Raw genomic sequence first — 5,229 nt, 5'->3', positions numbered from 1 at the left:
TAGACGCAAAAGAATCGTCCTTTCGCCAGCGTTTTGCGAACGAGACGCTAATGGATCGCTCCCTGATCCGTAATTAAAGAACGAAAGAAATTAATGGTACGATACCAACTCAATCGTTCGTGTCTCTACGTCATGTAGATGACACGAATATATACGATTAACGTGACATTTTGCGAAACGTCAGCTTCATGGATCTCAACGTCTTCCTTTCTCGACCCTTTGAGAGAAGGCACCTTGTCGTCGGTGGGATCCAGCCTTCTCGTCGAGGCCACTTATCCGTAAAATTTCCGGGAGATTCGCGACGATTCGCGGGGCGTTGGCGGAGGCGGCATGGAACGGACACGCCCAGCGTCGCGACGCTTTTATCGATCAACAAGAGCACGGCCGATGTGCGCCAACGGCCATTTTACTTTTCCGCCGGTTGATACGCGGGAGAGGATTCAGGAGGCGGAATCCCTGCGAGGCGAATCGAGCGATTCCGCACGATATTTTAACAAGGATAATCCATCGACTTTTCTTTATTCCGAGCCAGGCGGGGGGTAAACTTTTTCTGTAAAAAGTGCAGATAGTAAATATCTTGCGGGCCAAAATTTTACGAGGCACAATTGACGATATATTATGTGTATGCTTATATAACAAGGAAGAAAATAATTTTTACAAATTGGTTCTCGACAAAGTTCAAAATGTTGTAATAATACTGATAATAATTACGCCAGTCGGATTTAAGCGCGAATTTGTATACATTATTATGGCTCGTCTACAATAGCCGTATAAAAGAGTATGCAGTAAGACGTAAGCAGTAAACTATTAACCAACCGCAGTCGATTATTCCTGAATTGCAAAAATCCCATTAGTCAATAACCTACACTGCTTACGTCTTATTGTATACTCCTGCTGCCATTGTAGACGACGCTTTACACTCCCATATAACACGAAGGATGCGTTCCGTTTTATACGAGACACGTAGATTATACATATGTGAATTACGCATATGGAAACACATTTATCAAAGATGGTTTACTATAAAAAAATATAAAATAAATATTAAAGATGTAACAGTATAAAATATTTTTTATTTTACTTTAAAACTAACAAATATTGCAATTTTTCCGTCGTGTTATATGGGAATCTACTGTAATTTGTCGGTGTCTGTTCTAAACGATACGCGTCTTCAAGTATGGCCGGCAATTCCGGGCGAGAGGATTGAGATCTTGATAATTTGGCAACCCGAAGCTTGGGGTTTCCGTCTGAATTCGCCACCTGGGTTAATGCATAAATTTTTAACGCGCCGTCGTCGACGTAGCATGGTTGCGAGTAAAAAAGGGGGCGGTCGCTATCGTTACCGTTCGCGAATATACGTATCGTATTAGACCCTTAAAAGAGACTGTTAAGAATTATAGTTTCTTGCGTATCTCCGTACAGGGCGTTATCATATTTATGGGTGGTGCCGGAGAGCGCGCGACACGAAAACCGCATCTATCGGCGCGCATATTTTTAAATACTAATTCGGTGTGCGCGCTCCTCTTTGTTCATTTATACAGGACGAGCCTGGCGTTGTATAAGCCCTATTCAGATTGCGCGATCGGCTACTCCACGGCCTTATCCGCGGCTACTCGACGACACGAGGCGAAAACGAGACGGGAGCACACCCGGATCAAAGTAATCACCGATCTCCGGACTCCGATTCATGCAAATGACTCAATAAGGAGACCATGCATAGTGTTTAGAGTTTTTGATATACTTCGTATATGTAAATGTATTTTATTTCTCCTGTTAAAATTTTTCTTTCTCTCTTACTAGTTCCCTGCCTTTTTAACATCAATTGCTCATATCACACATTTGCTATTTCATATTTTCTATTTTTCTATTATGTATATTTGTGTTCTCAAATTCAACTTTTTTAAATATCTTATTTAATTATTATTCTATTTTTTCCGGTTATTTTCTTAATTTTCTTAGAGGAGTTGATCTGCAAATTATTAATTTCTCTCTCTCTTTTTCTCTCTCTCCTTTTTTATTTTTCATTTTACACGTTCACTTTTGACTCTTTGTCATACGAAGAAAAAGGATTCAGCGGCAGTACATCTCGTGGCATCAACGACAATATACATACAATATAAGACATTGTCGACGCGCGAGGCGGAAGTGGGCTCGTGGCGGGCCGTGTTCGCTGATTCGAGAGGAATAATCGGATTACAGCTCAGTACCACCGCGTGCGCGGGGTGCGGTCGTTCATTGTTGAACGTTGACTCGAGAGGGATGAAACCACGTGTACCGCGCTACGATGTAGCGGCGCGTTTCTCGGCGAGACGCCGTCGAACTCCTCTCTCACTCTCTCTTTCTCTCTCTCTTCATCGAGCACTGTGCTCACCCAACACAATCGAGAGATCCGGGCGATGTGGGACCAAATGAATCTCATTCCGGGGCTCCGAACACCGACACGTGACCTTATACGCTATTACATAATATAATATCGATCTCGCACGCTCCTGTCTGCGGTGTCCTGCGATCTTTGCCGTCCCGTTGGAACCGTCAGTGACTTCGGCCTCGCGCAGACCGACCGCGAACGGGCGATCCCACGCGAACACGTCGACTGTGATCTTATCGATGATCATCCGCGATGAGGGCGAACGATACGATTACGGCCCGAGGCGCGCGGTGTTTCGACCTCCTTTACGATTCGAACTTACCCGCGATATCCGGACAAGTTTCTATTCTTCGACTACTTTCGCGTCGCGCCTGACGAAAAAAGGATCGCCTCCTACACGAACGGATGATAGGAATTGTTTTCCCGTATACATGCATGCAGCATAACTCGAGTTTTGAAGTTAGCGGTCCCACGATGGAAACTGACAATCGACAAAAGACGATTTTATCGGCGTCGCATCTCTCGCGTCGCTAATTATCGCGAACATTATCGGTATACGCCGCGCCGCGCCGCGCCGAGCCGACGCGCATCGCGCTGAATCATCGGAGCGGCTTTATTAGCGCCCCGATGCACCTGCGAGCGAGGCGGAAGCGATGCGTTCCCATGAAGAAGTCCCGCCACCCGTAGGAAACACCGTCCACGTACGTGTACACGGGGCTCTCGAAGGACGCGCGCGGGGATTTAACTGTGCGGGGTGAGGGAGAATTCAGGGACACACCGACGAGAGAGAAGAAACGTCGTGTTCCGTGTTTGTTTGGCGGCTAAGCGCGTTAGTCTTAATCCCGTTTGTCGTCGCTATTTTTTCGGTATCTATCCCCCGTGCTAGACTAACAAAACGTCCGACGTAATCGTGTGTTATAGCTTCGGTCGATCGTCCTCCGGGAATGAAGGCAGCGTGAACCGAACGTCGTCGTTGCTTAGATCGAAACCCCACGGCATTCTCGTTCGATGACGAAACGACCTGTGTGCTATTACAGGTGAGCGGGAATCGTCGGCATGCGCTACCAAAACTCACCCGTTATTGTTCCGCGGCCCTTGTCGTCGATCATCCTCGAGGAACCGAAAGGAATAGCGATCTTCGTAGCGTGATCTCATAGCTCGAACTTGGAATTATATTAGAAGCAGCGAATACAAAAAAAGTTTCGCGCCTACGTGGATTTACGATCGAATTTAATATAATTTTTCAATTGATTTCGCGCCAACTATACACGGAGAAAATTTTATAGTAAATATTACTATGGTGTCGCACTAGCTGCGGACCATCGAGAAATTTTAAGTTAAAATACTATAATTATTGTTTTAAAAACGATAAAATAACGTAATTTTTACCATAAACATAGTAATTTAACTTAAAATTCCTCGATGGTCTGCAGCTAGTGCGACACCATAGTAATATTTACTATAAAATTTTCTCCGTGTATAGTATATAAATACAGAAACGCTATACATATATACGTTCGATTTCAATAATTTTGCCGATAACATTCAGAGATAATTTCGTGGGCCGATAATTTCGGAGATCGATCTTCTCGCACCTGTGCAATCATCGGAGTGTTTCGCCGGTTAATATTTGATCGCCTTTGCTGACAGAAGTGTGTTTCGACCTGCACCACGGCGTACACATTCTGCCTCTTTCGTGTGTAAGCAAATATGCTATTTATCCTCGCAATTTTTGACTCGACCAAACGCATGATACGTAAGGCCGCCTTTAATTGCGCGTCGTTCGACAACTGTGTTGCTGTTTCTCAGCGATAAATAATCTGTGTTTTTATTATATTTCAATTACAACTCAAATTAAAGTCCTCTTGACGTGCGTGCAGTCTTCGCGAAATTCGTTTTTCGAGTTTTTGCGACCGAAAATAAACTAAATATCCTTTTGTTTTCCCCGAGTATGTTTCGCGACGCCGAACAGGCGATGAATATTTATACGCGAAAAAAGTTTTTTGTTTCATCAAAGAAATTGCGAACGACGGTACATATTGTGAGAAAAAGATAAATAGACGATAGATAAATAGGTAGAGAGAGAAGAATGAAGGAGAGAGCGAGGGAGTTCGCAGGGCGGGAGCTGGTTTTCGTAAGGTTGAGCACAGTTTTGGCGATAACGAGCGGATTTGCAATCACGACTATATTGTGCAGGATCCTGCTGTTAGCTAACTTCAAGAGGGATGAAACACAGGCGCCCTGAGATCACAGGGCAGGAGGAGGTTGAATGTAGGATGCGGAGACGGGGAGGATGGGAGAGTGTCGCGTCGCGTCGCGTCGCGTCGGCTCTCCGTTACCGTCGCAATCGCTCGCGTCTGCTGCGCGGCAGGCACACCCTGAGAATTTCGAATCTGCGAAATTGTCGCGGAGAATTATTTCGTATTTCTGAAGTTCAATTCGTGAAAAAACACGCGGTTTCCGATCGTTCGCGACTTCAATAATTTTTTTTTAGGACAGAGTCAACAAATCAGAAAATTCGTACACGGAAAAAAAATGAAGTTGCTTTGATTAAACGTCGACGTCACGGATTGTTACAAACATAAATATTTAATTCAATTGGATATTATTGGGCCAAATATTTAAATTATTAAAACACACAATTATCTGATGTTTTTTGTTCATTAATATTGATGTTGCATCAATAGGTTTTATCTCAATTACACTGATGCTGTTCATACAACATCATTATTTTTCTGTGCGGATTAAAAAAAAGATAAATACGGCATCTCGATTATTTCGAGGATATTCCGTTACTCTTTTCGCGTAAAGACCTATGTTGAGCGAAATGTTCAAAGGGTTAAAGATCGAGGTGTGTCGCG

Source organism: Temnothorax curvispinosus, unplaced genomic scaffold (assembly GCF_003070985.1).
Source record: "Temnothorax curvispinosus isolate PA1 unplaced genomic scaffold, ASM307098v1 QBEX01010178.1, whole genome shotgun sequence".
NCBI lineage: Eukaryota > Metazoa > Arthropoda > Insecta > Hymenoptera > Formicidae > Temnothorax > Temnothorax curvispinosus.
This window is presented reverse-complemented; position numbering follows the sequence as displayed.